Source organism: Pelodiscus sinensis, chromosome 1 (assembly GCF_052426305.1).
Source record: "Pelodiscus sinensis isolate ZL-2025 chromosome 1, ASM5242630v1, whole genome shotgun sequence".
NCBI lineage: Eukaryota > Metazoa > Chordata > Testudines > Trionychidae > Pelodiscus > Pelodiscus sinensis.
Window position 1 is genome coordinate 141,992,881 of NC_143052.1, and position 21,379 is coordinate 142,014,259.

At 48.9% G+C, this 21,379-nt stretch overlaps 1 long non-coding RNA gene across 3 annotated transcripts in view; it reads right to left on the reverse strand.

Annotated features, from left to right (window-relative positions):
- Positions 1-12,652: 12,652 nt before the first annotated feature.
- LOC149525645 (uncharacterized) overlaps positions 12,653-21,379 on the reverse strand; it is a 34,006-nt gene continuing 25,279 nt past the window's right edge. For 2 of the 3 annotated variants that reach the window (XR_016347515.1, XR_016347513.1), the window contains exons 4-6: positions 18,459-20,853; positions 17,727-17,776; positions 12,653-16,591 (exon numbers count right to left, since the gene is read on the reverse strand). This is a non-coding gene — a long non-coding RNA (uncharacterized LOC149525645). The remainder of the gene's footprint in view (positions 16,592-17,726; positions 17,777-18,458; positions 20,854-21,379) is intronic. The other variant, XR_016347514.1, reaches the window with a different exon arrangement.

The window sequence follows — 21,379 nt, forward strand, 5'->3', positions numbered from 1 at the left end:
ATTGTATCAGTGTCCGTCTTTGTGAAGAAAGTGTGCGTGGCCCTGGGGGAGGAGAAACGTTCTGTTTGATTACATGTGAAGATGGACACTGTGCAGCTCTCACGTGTTTTATCAACAGACCCTTACACAAAAGAGAATTTCTTGGATTGGCTCCCTGGAGGCAGTTTATCACAAGGGAACACATCTCAGAGACCCCTAGGTTTGGTGGTCAACACGCACCCCCACAACCAACTGGGTGAACACTGGCTTGCCTTGTATCTGGCGGAGCGTAACGGTGGAGTTTTTTTATTCATACAGGCATCCCCCGAACAGTGTATTGTTTCCTAGAAGCATTATGAAATTTTTAAACAAAAATGCCACTGACATTGTGTTTCACACTAGACAATTACAACACCCCCTCTCTGTCACCTGCAGCTATCACTGTGTGTTTTTCTTGCATTACTGTAGCAAGGGTTTTTCTTTTGACCAGATTTTAAAAATGTATTCTAATGACTTAATGTAAAATGACCAGATGGTGATGAACTTTGTAAAAAATAAATTTAAATACTTGGGCATGCCTAGTCTTGCTCAAAACGTGTTTCAGCAAACTTAGACATGTGTATACTGCAATGACTTTCATAGCCATGTTGCTTAATAAAGCACCCCAAGTGAGGGGTTTAAAAGCAACTGCTGTTTGTTTTTCTTAATTTTTGTTCTTAAAAACAATGAACAATTCAGAAAAAATACCAAGACATTTAATATATATATTAAATCTAGATAGATAGATAGAAGTGTTTTATTTAAAGCAAAATGTGATCAAGTTCAAAAATGATTTTTAGAATGTGACAAACTTCACACACTGAGCCATTCAGATAGTTTAGCCAATTTTCGTTTTTTAGAAGGCAAAAAAGGGGTCGGTGTTTCTCGATCCATCCCAGCGTCAATGGCTGAGGCCTTCAGGCATTCCAAAAGAACTCTGTTGTCTGCACTGCCCAGGATGGATGATGGGACGTTTAGTTTTGCCATGGCATTTATAAACACATCCCATCCTTTAGGTACATGTCTGCTAGGGACAGAACGCGTCTGGGTGACGGCTCTGACTAAGTTAAGCATGTTAGAACTATTAACCACTGAGCCTTTGCAACAAATGCACCTTTATCATTCCAGGAAGCGATAGTTTTATCCTGGCCCAACTTATTTAGCAACACTGAGGCGTTTTTCTTATAACACTTATTCACGTTATCCAACACCTCCTGAACCACAGAGTCTGAGGTGTTTGCTGTTTCTGGAGGTTTGGCGGTGTCACTCTGTTCCAGTAGAAACAGACTTATTTTCCCTTTATCTGTATCACTTTGTCTCATGTATATTAGGTACCTCTAAAGCTCAGCACTGTAGAGTTTAGCCTTTTCGTATTTGAAGAACAGACTTCATTTCAGCATCTAGTAAGCAAGTTGTGGTTGTTCTGATATTTTCTTCTGCTGGAGGAGCAGCTGGTGGATGGGCACCAGATAAATTTTTTCTGCATACTTCATTATCTGTTCTTCAAAAGCCCCATTATCAGAGGGACAGCAAAACTTAACAGATGGCCGATAAACCCCCAGACTGCTTCACAAGATGCTTTTTTCTTTTAAGCGAGACCCTTTTATTAGACAATGTTTTTATAAGCGTGCGTTTCTTTTTCAGCACGCTCACTTGATTCTGCGTCAAAGGCACGTTTCCTTTTAACGTATTGAATGCTATTTCTGAGATGGCCGCTACTAAATCGTCAGAGGCCGAATACAGTATAGCCTTCCTTTGCTGCAGGGATGATTTGCTAAGTAATTTTAAAAGAGCCAGGTTTCTCTTCACGCAGCTAGACATGTTTTCGGTCGGCAACCCCCAGCTGTTAAAAAGGGTCTGCCGATAAATCATCTCTTTTTATACCTGGCGGGTGTTCTTTTCAAAGTATAAACCACCGGCCAGTCTGGAGAGAAGAGACCGGTTCTTAGTCTATAAACTTCTGACATGGAGGCATTTAAATCCACCACCAGGTAGCCATAAGGTCTTTTGGTAGCATCCTCAAAAGCTTCTAGAAAGAACTGAGCCTTGCCATGGTACATTTGCCGAGCAAGTGTAGCAATTTGTAGGTTATCCCTGGGGTTTTTGAACAGAACCATGTACTTAGCATTTAGGTTAATTGTACAGCTCTTTTCCCCCTGACAAAATACGTTCTGAACGATATACATAATGCTCAAGTTCCTATGGTGCACGTACTTGATAAAGGCTCTCTCAATTTCATCACTTTCCAAGCAGAATTCATCAGATCATCCACGATAATCAGATTCACTTTATTGGTAGGAAACAAACGGTCATCATCCAAAGCATCAGGTAGCCCTTCTACAAAATTTATAAAGGGATATTTACAGAGCGGTTCTTTATACAGAGGTTGCCAACAGCTGTAACACCAAACAATGTTCTCGGGCATCAGAGTCAACATTTGTTCAGCATTATCCAATAAGTTTTTTATAAAGTAATTTTTCCCACAGTTGATAGGTCCTGTGAGAATTACAGAAAAGGGGTGTTTCCACCTCATATCCATCTTTCAAAAGATGTAGGGCAATGTTTTACTCCTGCAATGAGGAGTAACAGAAGTTCGAATTAGGAGCTTTAATTCAAACTACCTAGTCCATGCTACATGTAGCCATGGGCAGGTAGTTTGAACTACGGGGCATTTAAAAACAGCGGCGCCCGGGAACATGCAAATAAAGCCCGGGATATTTAAATCCCAGGCTTCATTTGCAAGTTCGAATGCCTACATTAGCCACCCTAGTTCGAACTAGGGTGACAGTGTAGACATACCCTCAAGCATGCCGTATTGGTGTATTTTCTTTGTGAGAGAAATACAGCAGCCACTGAATAGATGGACTCAAATAACTCTTTTTCTGCCTGTGGTAATTGTCTGGAGGGAGAAGGGCTATCGTGCTAGGCTCCAAAAACATAAACCTGTATATCTATCTGTGACAGGGCGCCTGCCCTGCACTGGCCCTTTAATACTCGGACTCCGGCCCGGAGCCGGGGCTAACAGAGAGAAGGCCAGCGGGAGCTAATTAGGGCTAGAGAGGGCCCAGCTGGCAAAGATCCAGGACTGCACAAATGGCTGGTAGAAGCCAGCTGAATCCATTAGGGCGAGTAGGAGCACAGCTGGCTTGTGTATATATAGAGAAGCCCAGGTTGCTCAGGATGGGGAGAGGGGCCAGTGAGGGACTGGCTGTGGAGGAAGCAGGAGCTCCCCGGAGGGAGACCTGCTGGGGCTAGCCAGTGAGAGCTGGGAGAAGGCCAGCTAAGGCTACCCTGAGGAGGGGTCGAAGGAAAGGCCCGGGCGTGGAGACAGGTGGCAGCCTGACTTAGGTAAGCAGGGCCACGGAGATAAGCCCATGTGCCTATGATGAGCAACCCATACAGACTGTATTCTGCCCTGAGATGGGCTATATGAAGACAGTCAGGGGGCACTGAGGCGCACGGGGGTGCGGACCCCCTGACAGATGGTGGAGAATGTGGGCAGTATAACCCCACCCTGACAGAAAAGGGGTTTATTGCGAGTAAATAGTGGTCGGTAGACCACAGGACTGGAACGGGGAGTTGGGAAAAAAAAAAAAAAAAAAGTGGATGATGAATAAGTATTGGAGGGCCTGGGAGGCCCTACAGGCGGGGCCCTGGGAAAAGGGGAGCAGGCCACGACAAAGGGGTGACCTCGAGCTCCATAGCAAACCAGGCTCCAAGCGTTGGGGGCTGGGGCCGCGCCTGAGAACTTGTTTTGCCTGTGGGCACAGGGGACACCTGAGGAGGGAGTGTCCCTACGGGGTGGGAGCCAGGAGGCCCCCCCCAGCTAATAGGGATAAAGGGAGAGCAGCCCCTGTGAAGACAACAGGGGAGGCGCGGACATGTTGGGCCTGCGGGAAGCCGGGCCACATTCGGAGGCTGTGCCCTGAGAGGACCTGGGGAAGGTGGCGGCAACCAACCGCCAGGGAAAGGACTCAGAACCACCGACCCGGGATGGTAAGAGAAACTAGGAGACGGGCGGAAGGCGGTTTGGGCCCGGGCGAAACCAACGCGCAAGGGAGCCCAGACTGGGGTCCTACCCCGCAGCGTGAGGGGCGGGGACCATCAAGCGGCCAGCGAAGGTACGACCCCCACACAGAGGGTGCGTATGGACAGGTGATGGCTGCTGACCTACGGGCAAGACTGCGGGACGGGACAAAGATCACCCGACAGGTATGGCTAGAGGGGAGGCCAGTGACCGCCCTGGTAGATTCGGGGTGCAGCCAGACAATGGTACGATCCGAGCTGGTCCCAGAGTGGGAGGCGGCCGGGGGATCCATATCAATGCAATGCATCCATGGGGATGTTAGCACCTACCCCACGGGTTGGGTCCGGTTGTCGGATGGGGTAGATGAGGTGATCTGCAGGGTAGCGTTGGCCCCAAAGCTGGTGTACCCAGTGCTACTGGGCCGGGACTGGCTGGGTTTCAGACGCATCCTGCGAGACTGGGAGAAGCAGGGGCCACCATCACCAGCAGGGACGGAAGGCCGGGAAAGGGGAGCACCCCAAGGTCCCGAGGAGGAACCGTGCCCGGAGAAAATCCTCAGTTCGGAGGAAATAGGAGGGGATGAGGACTTCATGAGAGACCAACGGGAAGATCCCTCCTTAACCCATGCCTGGGAACAAGGGGCAAGAGAGACTGGGGACCCCAGCACGGGGGCAGCGGTTCGACCAGCACCGCGATTCGAGGTAAGAGCCGATCGACTATACCGGATCGCCCGGTCGACCGACGGGCAGACAGAGGTTAGCCAGTTGTTGGTTCCCGCTCGGTATCGGAGGCAGGTATTAGACCTAGCACATGCGAACCCCTGGGCTGGACATTTGGGGCGAGAGAAGACCCTACAACGCATAATGCAGCGGTTCTTTTGGCCGGGGATTTATAAAGAGGTCAGAGACTTCTGTGAGTCCTGCCCTGAATGCCAACGGACGGCTCAGGGAGGAGTGCCGAAAGCCCCTCTAGTCCCTCTTCCCGTGGTGGAGGTGCCATTTGACAGGGTGGCTTTAGATCTGGTAGGTCCCCTGGAGAGGTCCCGACGGGGGCACCAGTATATACTGGTCATAATCGACTATGCCACCCGATACCCTGAGGCGGTCCCCCTTAAGAACACGTTGGCGGCGACGCTGGCGCGTGAATTGGTACAGGTATTCTCCCGGGTGGGACTCCCCAGGGAGATATTAACTGACCAAGGGACCAATGTGACTTCCAAACTGATGGCGGAGCTTTGCCGCCTCTTAAACATTAAGACCCTGCGTACCTCAGTTTACCACCCGCAAACAGATGGACTTGTTGAACGTTTCAATAAGACATTAAAAAGTATGTTGCGGCGGTTTGTGGAGCTCGACCCAAAGGATTGGGACTTATTACTACCGGCACTGTTGTTTGCGGTACGAGAGGTGCCCCAAGCCTCAACGGGATTCTCTCCATTTGAGTTGCTTTACGGCCGCCAACCCCGGGGGATCCTGGACTTATTGCGGGAGAACTGGGAGGAACAGGATTCCAGGGTGACGGGTACAGTGCCCTATATCTTGGACTTGCAAAGGCGACTCCGGACTGTAGGGGAGCTAGCTAGGGAGAACCTCCTTCAGGCCCAAAATAAGCAAGCCCAGTATTATGACAGGGGCGCCAAACCCAGGACATTCCAACCGGGGGACAGGGTACTCCTGCTATTACCGGCGCCAGACTCAAAATTGTTGGCCAAATGGCAAGGGCCCTTTGAGGTTCTACGGCAGGTAGGCCCAGTGGATTATGAAATCAAATTATCGGGAAAACGAAAGGACAAACAAATTTATCATGTCAATTTACTAAAGAAGTGGAACGCCCGAGAGGGTATGCTTATTACCTTACAGCCACCAGAACCGGAACTCGGACCCTGGGGAGGCGACTTGAAGGCAGAAGGGACAGCGCACATTGGGGCCGAACTGACGGAAGAACAGCAGAAGGAGCTGAACTCCCTCCTTCGGGATTTTGACCAGGTCCTAACCACACAACCGGGTAAGACCCCCTTGATGAGTCACCACATTGCGACAACCCCAGGTAAGAAGATCCGGGACCACATACGACCCCTGCCCCGGAAAATGTGGAGACCAGTTCAGGAAGGGCTGCAGCGGATGCTGCAAATGGGGGTGATCAGGGAATCTAAGAGTGAGTGGCGTAGCCCCATTGTATTGGTGCCTAAACCCGACGGCACTATACGATTTTGCATAGACTTTCGGAAGATTAATGCAATCTCGCGATTTGATGCATATCCTATGCCACGAGTAAACGAACTGCTGGAGCGGCTGGGCAAGGCCCACTACATATCTACGCTAGACCTAACCAAAGGCTACTGGCAAATTCCCCTGACACCCGCCTCAGAGAGCAAGACTGCGTTTGCCACGCCTTTTGGCCTGTTCCAATTCAACACCATGCCTTTCGGATTGAATGGGGCGGCAGCAACGTTCCAGAGGCTAATGGACAGGGTACTACAGGAACACCGTGAGTATGCGGCCGCATACATTGATGACATTGTCATTTTAGTGAAACCTGGACGGAACATCTGCGGCATTTGAAGGCGGTCCTTGGGGCGCTGGCCACGGCCAAGCTCACGGCTAACCCAAGTAAGTGCCATTTTGGACAAAGAGAGGTGTCCTACCTAGGCTACCGGGTGGGACGGGGAAGGATAAAACCCCAGGTGGACAAGGTGCAAGCCCTGCGAGATTATAAAGCCCCCACCACAAAAAGGCAAGTCCGCCAGTTTCTGGGTCTAGCCAGATATTACCGGAGATTTATACCCAATTTCGCCACGATTGCAGCGCCCTTGACAGATCTGACCCAGAATACAAGACCCCAAAGAGTCCAGTGGACCTCGCAGTGCGAAAATGCGTTTAGAGCGTTAAAATACCAACTGACGCAGTCACCGGTTCTCCATCAACCCGATTTTACAAAACCGTTTGTAGTACAGACAGATGCGTCAGATAGAGGGATCGGAGCCGTACTGTCACAGGAGCAGGAAGGGGAGGAACACCCCATCCTGTATTTAAGTAGAAAATTACTCCCACGGGAACAACAGTATGCCACGATTGAAAAGGAGGCCCTAGCAGCTAAGTGGGCGATAGAGACCCTGCGCTATTACCTGCTAGGGGGAACGTTCACATTAGTAACGGACCATGCGCCCTTACGATGGCTGCAGACAATGAAGGAGACCAACCCTAGGATTATGAGGTGGTATTTGGCCTTACAACCATATAAGTTTGAGGTCTGCCACAGACCGGGGAAAGCCCATAACAATGCCGACTTTTTTTCTAGGTCCATAGAGACTAACGAGCTGGCGGGAAGGGCTGGAGTGCTGGAAAAGGGGGTGAGCGATGGGGCATTGCCGCCCCACACTAACATTGACGGGGTGGCCCTCTGGGGAGTGCACCGGCCAACACTCCGACATTGTGGGGCGTGCTCTGAGGCAGCGAGGGCAGACCTGGCGGTGGTGGGGCCAGGAGGAGAAACCAGACCCTGAGAGAGGGCATAGGGGAGGCCGGGTGGAGGCCGGCCGAAGAAGGGAAGCTCGGTCCGAAGGGGAAGGTGTGTGACAGGGCGCCTGCCCTGCACTGGCCCTTTAATACTCGGACTCCGGCCCGGAGCCGGGGCTAACAGAGAGAAGGCCAGCGGGAGCTAATTAGGGCTAGAGAGGGCCCAGCTGGCAAAGATCCAGGACTGCACAAATGGCTGGTAGAAGCCAGCTGAATCCATTAGGGCGAGTAGGAGCACAGCTGGCTTGTGTATATATAGAGAAGCCCAGGTTGCTCAGGATGGGGAGAGGGGCCAGTGAGGGACTGGCTGTGGAGGAAGCAGGAGCTCCCCGGAGGGAGACCTGCTGGGGCTAGCCAGTGAGAGCTGGGAGAAGGCCAGCTAAGGCTACCCTGAGGAGGGGTCGAAGGAAAGGCCCGGGCGTGGAGACAGGTGGCAGCCTGACTTAGGTAAGCAGGGCCACGGAGATAAGCCCATGTGCCTATGATGAGCAACCCATACAGACTGTATTCTGCCCTGAGATGGGCTATATGAAGACAGTCAGGGGGCACTGAGGCGCACGGGGGTGCGGACCCCCTGACACTATCCTTTCCAGTACATCACGCTGGCCTCCGTCTGCATGGGAATGTACAGGTTCATGTACTGTTATGACTTCATGGAAACATACAGAAGCCCACCTGCATCCTCTTCCTTCCCCTGCCTCTTCTGGCACAATTCTGGACTGTATTCAAATCCCCAGATGTACTTCAAACAAATGATTATCATCCATGGATCATGCTAGGAGTCTAAATAATAAGATGGGTGAACTAGAATGCCTCATTTTAAAGGACGATATTGATATAATAGGCATCCCAGAAACCTGGTGGAGTGAGGACAATCAATGGGACACAATCATACTGGGGTACAAAATATATCAGAAGGACAGAGCAGTTTGTGCAAGATGGGGCGGGGGAGGAGTGACACTATATGTGATAGGAAATGTAGAATCAAATTAAGTAAAAATTTTAAATGAATCACCATGTACCATAGAATCGCTATGGATAGTAATTCCATGCTCTAATAAGAATATAACAGTAGGATATATTATCGACCACCTAACCAGGACAGTAATAGTGACTATGAAATGCTAAGGGAGATTAGAGAGGCTATCAAAATAAAAAACTAAATAATAGTAGGGGATTTTAATTATCCCCATATTGACTGGATACATGTCACCTCAGGACAAAATGCTGAGCCAAAATTTCTCGATATCTTAAATGAATGCTTCTTGGAGCAGCTGGTACCGGAATTCACGAGGGGAGAAGCAATGCTCAATTTAGTCCTGAGTAAAGCACAGGATCTGGTCCAAGAGGTAACTATAACAGAACTACTGGGAAATAGTGACAATAATATAATAACATTTAATATTCCTGTGGTGGGAAGAATACCTCAGCAACCCAACACTGTGGCATTTAATTTCAGAAAGGGGAACTATGCAAAAATTAGGAGGTTAGTTAAACAGAAATTAAAAGGTACAGTGACTAGAGTAAAATCCCTGCAAGATGCACTTTTCAAACACACCATAATAGAAGCCCAACTTAAATGTATACCCCACATTAAAAAACACAGTAAAAGATCTAAAAAAGAGCCACCATGGCTTAACAACAATGTAAAAGAAGCAGTGAGATATAAAAAGTCATCTTTTAAAAAGGATAAGTCAAAACCTAGTGAGGAAAATAGAAAGGAGCATAAACACTGCCAAATTAAATGTAAAAATGTAATAAGAAAAGCTGAAAAGGAGTTTGATGAACAGCTAGCCAAAAACTCAAAAGGTACTAACAAAATGTTTTTTAAGTACATCAGAAGCAGGAAGCCTGCTAAACAACCAGTGGGGCCCCTGCACAATCAAGATACAAAAGGAGCACTTAAAGATGATAAAGTCATTGCAGAGAAACTAAATGAATTCTTTGCTTCAGTTTTCATGGTTGAGGATGTTAGGGAGATTCCCAAACCTGGCCCATTGTTTGTAGGTGACAAATCTGAGGAACTGTCACAGACTGAAGTGTCATTAGAGGAGGTTTTGGAATTAATTGATAAACTTAACAGGAACAAGTCACTGGCACCGGATGGCATTCACCCAAGAGTTCTGAAAGAACTCAAATGTGAAATTGCGGAACTATTCACTATGGTTTGTAACCCATCCTTTAAATCAGCTTCTGTACCCAATGACTGGAAGATAGCGAATGTAACACTAATATTTAAAAAGGACTCTGGAGGTGATCCCACCAATTACAGACTGGTAAGTCTAATGTCAGTACCGGGCAAATTAGTTGAAACAATAGTAAAAAATAAAATTGTCAGACACATAGAAGAACATAATTTGTTGGGCAAAAGTCAATATGGTTTCTGTAAAGGGAAATCATGTCTTACTAATCAATTAGATTTCTTTGGAGTGGTAAACAAACATATGGACAAGGGGGATCTAGTAGATATAGTGTACTTAGATTTCCAGAAAGCCTTTGACAAGGTCCTTCATCAAAGGCTCTTACGTAAATTAAGTTGTCACAGGATAAGAGGGAAGATCCTTTCATGGACTGAGAACTGGTTAAAAGACAGGAAACAAAGGGTAGGAATAAAGGGTAAATTTTCAGAATGGAGAAAGGTAACTGTACTAAGATTAGGGTCAGTAACATGGAGTCAGCAGGCCTAAATAGAGGCCTGTAACATGAAAACAGCAATAGGCCTGCAATCTAGTGAGCAAGACTTTGGTTCAGTAACACAGGAGACAAGAAAGAGGAAGAAATTGATAATTGTGTGATTGTGTAAGTTAGGTCGAGCATGGAAGGACATAGGGAGGCACTGGGTACAGATTGTAAGCCAAAGGGGAGTAGTGGAACATCTTAATAAGAAATGTCTTGGTACAAAGACTCCCCAAAAACTAATGTACGTACTGACCTAGGTTCAGGACCGGGTCGAGACTGACAGCATGAAGGATAGTAAATAAGCCCCCCTTCCATAAGATGAGGGGTGATAACTAGGCAACAGAGGATGGCAACCTGGTACATAAAGAAGTGATGTAAGTTGTTTGTACCTCTCTATAAAAGGACACCGCAGAGGGTGCTCTCCGGCCGATCTTGGGGGGGGGGTGCACTAGGCACTTGAATGGCAGGTGTCATTGCCTAAACTTACAGAATGCACAGTGGCTTAACTCTGTCTGACCGCTGTTAATATCTGTTATATGGCAATAGGCCTGCCTGGTGTTGGTAACTTGTCAACGCAGTCCAAAGGCACAATGGTGTAACATTGTAGGATCTCTGGGTATGTCTACACTACAGCGCTAATTCGAACTAACTTAGTTAATTCGAACTAAACTAATTTGAACTAACGCGTCTAGAACTAAAAACTAGTTCGAATTAGCGTTTTGCTAATTCGAACTAGCAAGTCCACATTAAGTGGACCCTGAACAGGGCTTAAGGATGGCTGGAAGCAGTGCCGGCAGGGCATCAGAGGAGGACTTAGAGCGTGGAGATGCTGTCTCAGGCTAGCCGAGGGCTGCGCTTAAAGGGTCCCGACCCCCACCCCGGACAGACAGTTCTCAGGGGTGCCCCGCTTGCAAAGCAGTCCTGGCTTGGATTGCCCGGACTACCCACACTGGGCACATCACAGCACTTGGCCATCAGCCCGGCTGCACTTGCCGCAGGCTGCCATCTGGGGAGAGGGGGCAATCGGGGGGCTGCAGGAGAGCTTCCACCCCCAGAAGCCCACAGAGCCAGCCCAGTCCTCCCCATCGGGGGCTCGTACCCCATTCCTCCCTCACCTCCTTCCACTTACCCTTCCCTAGCCCCCCTTCTTATTGATGTACAAAATAAAGATAACGTTTCTTCCAACATTGACTCTGTCTTTATTGAACAAAACTGGGGGAGACTGGGAAAAGGAGGTGGGAGAGGAGAAGAGAAAGGCTGGGAGAGGGGAGGGCAACTAACATGATCAGGGGTTGGGAACAGGTCCCATATGAAGAGAGGCTACAGAGACTGGGACTGTTGAGCTTAGAAAAGAGGAGATGGAGCGGGGACAGGATAGAGGTCTCTAAAAGCAGGGGTTGGGTGGAGAGGGTGCACACAGAAAAGTTCTTCATGAGTTCCCCTAAAGAAGGACTAGAGGACACCAAAGGAAAGCAATGGGTAGCAGGCTTGAAACTAGTAAGAGAAAGTTGTTCTTCTTCCCAAAGCAAATAGTTAACCTGTGGAACTCCTTGCTGCAGGAGGCTGTGAAGGCTACAACTAGAACAGAGTTGAAAGGGAAGTGAGATCAAGTCATGGAGGTTGGGTCCATGGAGTTGTCTTAGCCAGGGGGTAGGAGTGGTGTCCCTGCCCAAAGTTTGTGGAAGGCTGGAGAGGGATGGCACGAGACAAATGGCTTGGTCACTGTCTTCGGTCCATCCCCTCCAGGGTCCCTAGGGTTGGCCGCTGTCGGCAGACAGGCTACTGGGCTAGATGGACCTTTGGTCTGACCCAGGACGGCCATTGTAAGCTCAGGGCTCAGGGTCGGGGGTCTCAGTGGACCCCCTTGATTTTCATGCACACCTGCTCCTGGGTGGCCAGGCTGGCAGCTCTCCTGCCCTAGAGGGCCACTTTCCTGTGCCTAGTGCGGAGATCGTGGACGAGGTCCACGATGTCCGCACTAGCCCAGGAAGGTGCCCGCCTCTTGCGGTCCAGGGCAAGGTCCCGGGAGCCGCCAGCCTGGTCCCGGGAAGAGGGGGTGAGCTGGGGGACATCGGGTGGGTGGCTCGATCCGTGCCAGGTGCAGCGTCTGCTGGCTGGGTGCTGGCAGGCTTGCACCTGGCACGGGCACCGTAGCCAGCCCGTGCCCCTTTAAGGGGTCCAGGGCCGGGAGGGGGGCATAGAGTTTCCCTGGTGTTGGCCAGAGTGGCCACCAGGGAAACCTGGGGAGGGCTAGCCTCCCACTACTTCGAATTAAGGGGCTACACACCCCTTAATTCGAACTAGCTAGTTCGAACTAGGCTTAATCCTTGTAAAATGCGGATTACCTAGTTCGAACTAAGCGCTCCGCTAGTTCGATTCAAATTCGAACTAGCGGAGCGCTAGTGTAGCGGCTATGAATGTTAGTTCGAACTAACGTCCGTTAGTTCGAACTAACATTGTAGTGTAGACATACCCTCTGTTACCAACTGTTAGAGCTTCGCATTTGACAATAAACCTGATCAATTGATTTCAAACCTTGCCTGCTTCTGTCGTTTCTGGGGGCTTTCAGAGATCTCCTGTGTTGACCCAAGTGCATGGGGTCTAACACTTTAGATAAAGGGAGCACCGATTGTTACACACCCAGCCAAAAGTTTATCATGACCGACAGAGTAGAGGTCCTATCAGGAACGCGCCAGGACGACCTGGGCCAGACAATGCTAACACTGACAGTACAGAACACTAAAGTACGACAGTAACTAGTGGTGTTCCCCCAAGGGTCAGTCCTAGGATCAATCCTATTTAACTTATTCATAAATGATCTGGAAAAAGGGGTAAACAGAGAAAGGTGGTAAAGTTTGCAGATGATACTAAATCGCTCAAGATAGTTAATATCAAAGTAGACTGTGAAGAACTTCAAAAAGATCTCACAAAACTAAGTGATTGGGCAACAAAATGACAAATTAAATTAATGTGGCTAAACATAAAGTAATGCACATTGGAAAAAAATAACCCCAACTATACATACAGTATGATGGGGGCTAATTTAGCTACAACTAATCAGGAAAGAGATCTTGGAGTCATTGTAGATAATTCTCTGAAGATGTCCACGCAGTGTGCAGCGGCAGTCAAAAAAGCAAACAGGGTGTTAGAAATCATTAAAAAAGGGATAGAGAATAAGACGGAGAATATTTTATTGCCCTTATATAAATCCATGGTATGCCCACATCTTGAATACTGTATACAGATGTGATCTCCATCTCAAAAAAGATATATTGGCATTAGAAAAAGTTCAGAGAAGGGCAACTAATATGACTAGGGGTTTGGAACGGTTCCCATATGAAGAGAGATTAAAGAGACTAGGACTTTTCATCTTAGAAAAGAGGAGACTAAAGGGGAATATGATAGAGGTCTACAAAATCATGAGTGGTGTGGAGAAAGCGAATAAGGAAAAGTTATTTACCTGTTCCTATAATATAAGAAGTAGGGGACCACCAAATGAAATTAATGGGCAGCAGGTTTAAAATAAGTAAAAGGAAGTTCTTCTTCACACGGTGCACAGTCAACCTGTGGAATTCCTTGTCTGAGGAGGTTGTGAAGGCTAGGACTATAACAGGGTTTAAAAGAGAATTAGATAAATTCATGGAGGTTAAGTCCATTAATGGCTATTAGCCAGTATGTGTAAGGAATGGTGTCCCTAGCCTCTGTTTGTCAGAGGGTGGAGATGGATGGCAGGAGAGAGATCGCTTGATCATTACCTGTTCAGTTCACTGCCTTTGGGGCACCTGGCATTGGCCACTGTCAGCAGACAGGATACTGGGCTAGATGGACTTTTGGTCTGACCCAGTATGGCCATTCTTATGTTCTTATGGTTGCAAACAGCAGTGGTATCACTAGAGATTAGGGTAGCCAAATAGGAAATATGAAAAATCAGAATGGGGTTGAGAATAACTGGCTTAATACTTTGCATATGAGACAAACCCTAATTTGGGGACTGTCCCAATAAAATCCAGAAATCTGGTCACCCTACAAGAGATAACCCCATAATCATGTGAAGTTGTCACTCCAGACATTGAAGAGGAATAGGCAACTCCTTCTCCAAATCTCAGAAGGGAGGAAGACACGTGCATTGTGTCTGCCATCTGTCCCAAGAGGGTCTCAGACGGGCAACAGCCACAGCAGGTTGAATCCTTAGACATGGTACAACCACAGCTAATAAACTTAGCATTGCCTGACAACAGTGGCACTGCTGATATGTGGGGAGAGATCCACAGGTGGACGCATCAGTCTGACATGTCCAAGATTAATTGGATGCTGCTAGTGAGCTTTCTTAATAGGTCAGTTTTAAGTATTTGGAATTCTGCATTATGTTAATGTTGATTGTTAATTGGTAGGGTGGTTGTGTGTGTGTGTGACTGGGGAAGATGGTGTGGGGGAAGTGTACCTTTTAGATGCTCTGGAACCAATGGTTATGTTATGCAGAGGCTCGTGTTTTGCAATGCTGATACATTAGAATTCAGACACTGGCTTGGCATCATCACTGGACACCAATGCCATGTACTTGATGGTCCTCATCTAGCAAAGCACTTAATCACAGGGGATAATAAGACGTGTTTAAAGTTACACCTGTCTTAAAGAACTGTGTTGGAAGGGAGCTTTCATTAACTGCTCTAGAGTGCAAAAACAATGAGGAGTCCAAATCATCTGATGAAGTGGATTTTACCCACAAAAGCTTGTGCCCTAATAAATCAGTTAGTCTCTAAGGTGCCACAGGATTCCTCATTGTTTTTGCAGCTATAGACTAACATGGCTGCCTCTCCGAGACTCACCCTAGACTGAGGAGTTTATTTTAAGATGGCCATGTTGTTTTTAAATCCCTTCAATCTGCAGGTCCTGGTGCATTTGTGTCCTCTCCGTCTTTGAATTCCTATATTTATTTAAGACCTGACTGTGCAGCACTGGTGAGCCCTTGCTCATAGGCATCATCCCACTGACTACACAGTCCCACTGGGATTGCTCCCATCGCAAAGGTCTCACCAATGTCAGGAAGAGAGATGGGCACTAATTTTCATAAGAATTTTTTGATATAATGAAAATAGCCATGAAATCCTTTCCAGTTTCTTGGTTTTGATTTCTTGAAACTCTAGTTAATTCTGTTTGAATTTCTTGGCAAGTTGACATATAAATCCCACATTAGCTGCTCTAGAAAAACCCTTGCTCTGGAATTCCCAGTTCCTACCCTCCCAGGCAGAGAGACATTGCAGAGCTATCTGTGATCTATACATACCAGGTGTGATACCACTGTTTTTCTCTAGCAAAATGTTTGAGGTTTCTAAAAACTGATTCTCATCTTCAACTTAACTGGTTTATACTTCAGCTCCAGAACAGCAGCATCTGACACTGCAGCAATTCACAGCCATATACTATTACTATACATTCAAAGTCCTGGTACATAGGTCATTCAAATGCCGTTGAAATTGACCCAGTATGTTTGACACACACAGCACAGTAACACTATTTTAGATGTATGGTCTATGCTCATGCAATTAGTTACAAGTTTCATGCAGAGGCACAGAGCTGGCCAGGGACATAAAGCTACAGTTCCCTTGACCCTCCCCTTTTTTAATTCCTTTGGCTTTTTGTTTATTGGGAATTTTTAAGCATCAGAGCATTAGTGTCACTAAAGTCAACTCTGTGCTCACAGGGCTACAAAAATGGGATAACTTATAAAGTACTCTCAGTCTGTGACTAGGAGTCAAATTTTTCATTATTGCCGATCTATAACCAGCGCGGTCCCCTCCCCTCCCCCTACCTCTAAGGATAATGTACAGGAGATCACTGGAATCATAAATTTACTTTAACTCTTGCTCTTTCTCTCACTGTCTTCTGGAATAAAAAGAAATTCTAGTGGAACTGAAACTGACTTGCTAGTTCTAGTCTGCTCGGCTAAGTAAGGGAAATAAAGCAGGCACTTACCCACAGGGCCCTGAAGGGAGAGGAGAATCAGCCAAAGCAGCTGACTGGAGAGATGTTCCTTCGTTCCCATCCTGACACGACTTCTCCTGACACTGCACTGGCTGCACCAGAGCACCTGCCAGGGCTTCTCTGCATCTCACAAGTGACAGCAAAGCAGTTGCAGGGGAATATATAGATTCAGGTGCTGGCATCAACAGCCAGAAAGAACCAATAGAAACAACATTCACCTTTTTAGCCATTATCATAGAGTTTATCTAAACTTTTATGCAGTCAAAACATCCAATACAATCTTAAAACTACAGCTGTGACCATATATGAATGACGAGTCCGCTTCTGATGTCACGTTCGCTTCAGCCTCAGATCATCATGTAATCGCCTTCTGCGGCATAGGGCAGAACAGTGTGAATAAGGATTTTGCCTTATTAGGAGAATAAATACAGAGCCTCAATTGCTGCTCATTTTAAAAAACAATTAAGAAAATTTGACAGGGGAAAAAATCCCTTTAAAACTCAACCCCACAATGATGTGCAGGTCCAATTTTAGCCATTGCACTAAATCCATAGACCAGGATTTGTTACCACTGCGATCAGCAGCATTGGAAGTGCAGAGAACAAGCCCGACTTCTTTCTGTGGAGCCCAGACTGCTCAGGGTGAAGCAGGAGCAGTAGGAGGGTGTCATCACCAGTGGCTGCAGTTTTGTGCGGCTTGTGTATTTAGGCTCATGCTGAGTGCACATTGAGTGGGTTAAGCAAAGAGCTGGTCAGGAATTTTCTAGTGAAGGAGGGTTTGGGGTCAGAAAATGCTTATTGAGTAGCAACATAGTGTTCTACTGAAACATGAGTTTTCACCAGCTTATGACCCAAAATGATCAGGTTCCAATGGGACCCTGTTTGTTATGCTACCAGCTTGTCTGACAGGCTGCTAGGGAATCCAAACCTTCAGAGACTGTGATTCCAGCAACCCCACCATGAGCTAACCAGGATCCACCATGCCATGCAAAAAGTCATGGGGCCAGGAAGCCCAGGCCTGCCAGCTAAACTAGCAGTCTCAGAGTTTCAACTCAAGCCAGGATGTTCAGCTCTTCCTCTTTGCTGACAGAGAACTATGAGTCTGCAAGTCCTGAGAGCTATGGCTGCACCAGGAGCCTTGGAGCCTGGGCTCTAGTCTGACTCAACTTCAGTTAGACATTCCCAGAACAATTTTTTTTTTTTCAGGTTTTTCCTCTAATGGGAAATTTCAGGCTTTTGTTCAGAAACAATCTCTCCCCTCCCGCCCTTTTTTTCCTTCCCCAGGAGTTAGGAATTTCCCATGGAAGGAAATTACAACTTTTTGAACAGCTGTAGTTATCAGTCACCAACCCTGGTACTGTGGAGTAGCTGGCAACCCTCTCCAGGACTCTCTGTGCAGGCAATTATTTAGCATAACCCTGCCACATCACTTGTAGACCCTCCCTTGCAGGGTAACTGAGAGCTCCATAAACAAAGTCCAACAGCTTCACACCTGTCCATACTTACCAATGCCTCCACCTTTGGTCTCCAGGGTCTTTGAAGGCAGCATGTCTACACTGGGAAATAACAGAGTGGGTGTTATTTTGCAATAAGGGGCTTGTTATTTTGAAATAATAACTCCTGCTTGTGAAGAGGAATAACTTATTTCATAATAATCTAGTAGTGTAGACATAGCCTGAAGAACTCAGTTCAGAGAACCAGGAATCCTCTTCTCTGGATTCCAGTCAAGGGCCCTATAGTGATCAGGCAAACTCAGATCCTCACAAACACTCCACTGCCCTGGGTTCCTTCATATATCAGCCTCTCACCAGGCCTTTCCTACAGCCCTTCCTACAGGCCTCTCACCAGGCCTTTCCTACAGCACTGTCAACCACTTCTTAGCCTCCACAATCTATGTATCTTCCCTGTGGGCTCTCCAGGTTCACCCTTCTTTCAGGTTGGGCCTCCAAGGCTTCCCCCTTGGCCACCCAACATACATTGGGAAGAGCACATTGCTCCACCCCCACCAGTGTGACCTTACATCTTCTGTGTGTACAAAGTTTTCCCATGGGGGCAGTATGATGCAGGAAGGGGCAGAAGCCCCAGTTCCTGGATTTACCAGATGTCCCTATATTCTGGGGATGTGTCAGTGGCTGCCCCACCTGGTGCACGTGCTCTGGCCCCCTTTCTGGGCTGCACGTCTCAGTCAGGACCCACAATAGCTGAAAAGCAGGAGCAGGCTAGGTTAGGGAGTTGTACCTTTTCTGTGGTAATCAATCTGCTTTTACACAGGTGGCAGCTTCTGCAGCCCCTATTGTCTCCATGAGCTGTCTTGGGGATAGAAAACATTGGGAGGCATAAACATAGACTCATCCCCCAATATATACATTGCAGGCATGCTCACCCTCATGTTCCACTGCGCCTACTTGAAGTCTCAAGGGAGGGGGCTCATTTCTATGGGGGTCCCAATGCCTAGCTGGTTTCCTGACACTTTTGGTGCAGAAGCAGTTTGTAGAGCAGTTAGATACTCTCCCTAGCTGGTGTCCTCTGCATCCATCAGCATTTTACCTTCCTCCCTCACCTCTCCTGGCAGGGAGTGTCTCTCTCCAGTGTCTGTGAGGGTGGGGGGAGGAGTGAGCTAGAGGAGCCTTGCAGGGGCATGTTCAGATCATAAACCTCAGTTCCCCTTTTCCCAAAAGACCCTGAAGCATAGACCCAGAGGGGCTCAGGAACCCAACGGAGAATCTCTCAAAGCTTCTGTTACAATGGGGAGAGAGGTGCTTGTTCCCTCTAGATCAGCACCCCCTCCTACCTTGGGTGCAGCATAATGGTGGCCTTGTCTGATCCCTGTGTGGGGTCCCCAGACCACAGTGGGCATCCTTGGAATCTGTCATCTCCTCCACCAATTCTGCCCTTCAGCGGAACCTCCTTCAGTCCCTTTCTCCCAGATTAAGGCCTGATGGAAGCGAGCAGCTGGGCCTTTTCCCCTCTAGGGCACACTGGAGGTTTTGTGGCCCTCAGTTCAGGCCTTGCATTCAGGGGCCCATGGCACTGCTAGAAGAAGCAGAGCTGAGAGGGGCAGGCAATGGAAATGTTTTCCAGGGTTACACTCTCCTCGCCTCAGAGGGCACGGGGCCTCCTACAGGAAATGCACTCAGGAGTCCTGGGCATCTTGCATGGACTCTGTTTCTAGGAATAAGACAAGTGTAGCTCAGTGAGACAGATGCCTCAGTGCCAGGGCTGGGATCCAGAGCTGGGGAACTGCACCTAGGCCCAGGTCTCCATCTCTAGTGCCCCTGTCACCCAGATGGGAATAGCTTTCACCTCCATGTGGGGCAGGTCTCTTGCCTCACCAGCACTCAAGTTTGATGGGGTGGGGTGGGTCCAGGGGACCTCCTCCTAAGACAGGGTTCATCTGTGCAGGGTGTTGAGACAGACCAAGCATCTGCAGCCCAGAGTGAGGACAGAATGGACAGCGCTTCCTCCCTGCCCAGAGACCTAGAGAGAGAGGCCCAGGGGCAGGAAGGCAGAGGATAAATAGCAATAGGACTGGGCAGCCTTAGGGGGAAGGTGCTACAGAGGGAGAACTTGAAGCTCAGTGCCCAGACACCTGGCTCACCACCCAGGGCAACGGGAGGTTCATTCCTGTCAGCGAGGGGCTCACATACGCTCTGGGGATAGGATGTACCCAGAACAGGGCAGGAGACAAAAGTTTTCTCCCAGAACTCTCCCCCTCCACCTGCTAATATGTGATCTCAACCCTCAGAAGGACACACAGGGTCTGCTACACTATGACCCCATATCCCTGATGACTCTGGAGTTGAATTAATGCCTAGGTTTAAAAGGGATTCTCAGCCGGGATAAATTCCCCCTTTTTGCTAGGGTCTGGCCAGGATCACAAGCTCACAGGCTCAGCAGATAGCTTACCTGGGCGCTTCCCTGCTGAGCCTAGCACATGTCTCACAAGGAGCATCTGGCACTCACAAGTCACTGACCCCTTCCTGAGGTGGAAGGAGTTGTTAAACATAAATGATGGTGGCCAGGGGGAGGGGGAGTGTCTGAACTAGGAGGGGGGATCATTACTGGGAGGGGGCTGAGGGCTGGGAGGAGTGGTGGGCTGGCTTGCTGAGCCCCCCTCAGGTGCGGGGACGTCATTGGGGTTGGGCAGCTCTGGGGACGCTTATGGGGTGGGCAGGAGGGGCAGCTGGAGTGGGGCCAGGGTTGGTGGGGGGCAGGAGGAGGGACCATAGGAGGGGCCATAGGCATGACTGGGGGAGGAGACATTGCCATGGGGAAGGGAGGGAACAGAGGCATGGCCTGGGGAGGGAGGAAAGGCATGGCAGGGTGGGCAGATCGGGGGGCCATGGGGATAGGAGGAGGAACAGGAGGGTGGGAGCAGCAGGCACCTGTTCCTTTGGGCGGGACAGGATATCAACCAGGGTGTTGCAGCGCACCATCAGGTCACTCCATGTCTGCTGCCACCACTCCAGGTCAGCATTTAGCCAGTGCGACAGGGTGGCATGTATGTCGTGCATCACCTCGATGTGATGGTGCATCAGCTCCTCCCCAGGACTGGCTCGTCTGCAGCTCCCATGGAGTCTGGCAGGTGGCTGCTGTGGTGGCGTGGCCTGGCCCACTGTCCCGGCTGCTCCAACTGTGGAGAAGACATAAGAGAGAGGGGTGGTCAGTCCACCCCTGCACATGCATTCCCTGAGGCCATGCCCTCCTGTGAAAGCAGCGACCGCATCAATCCACGACCCACAGGAAGGGGATGTCCCAGGTGCAAGGCCATGTGTGGCCTGCATAGCACGCCCTGTGTCACAAGGGCCCCAAGGTGGCCAGAGGACCGTGCTGCCCTATCCCACCTTCCCCTTCCCTCACACACACTAGGGACAGGCAGGCAAGGGAAGCATTCAGCCGCAGTGGATCCTCTCATGGGTGGCAGAGGAGCCGAAAGCAGCCTTCCCCTCCCTGGGGTCTGCACGCACAGCTGCAGCTCTCTGGGCTATCAGTGGGAATGGCTGCTGCCTCTCATGTGCAGGCATGCCCATGTGCTGCGATCAGCACTCTGGCACGTGTGTGGGGTGGTGCCTGTGCCCTTGCTGTTAGCCTGCTCGCAGCTGGCTGCACCTCCTTCCCCCTGGGAGCAGGACTCATTTGGCTAGGCATGAGGCTGGCAG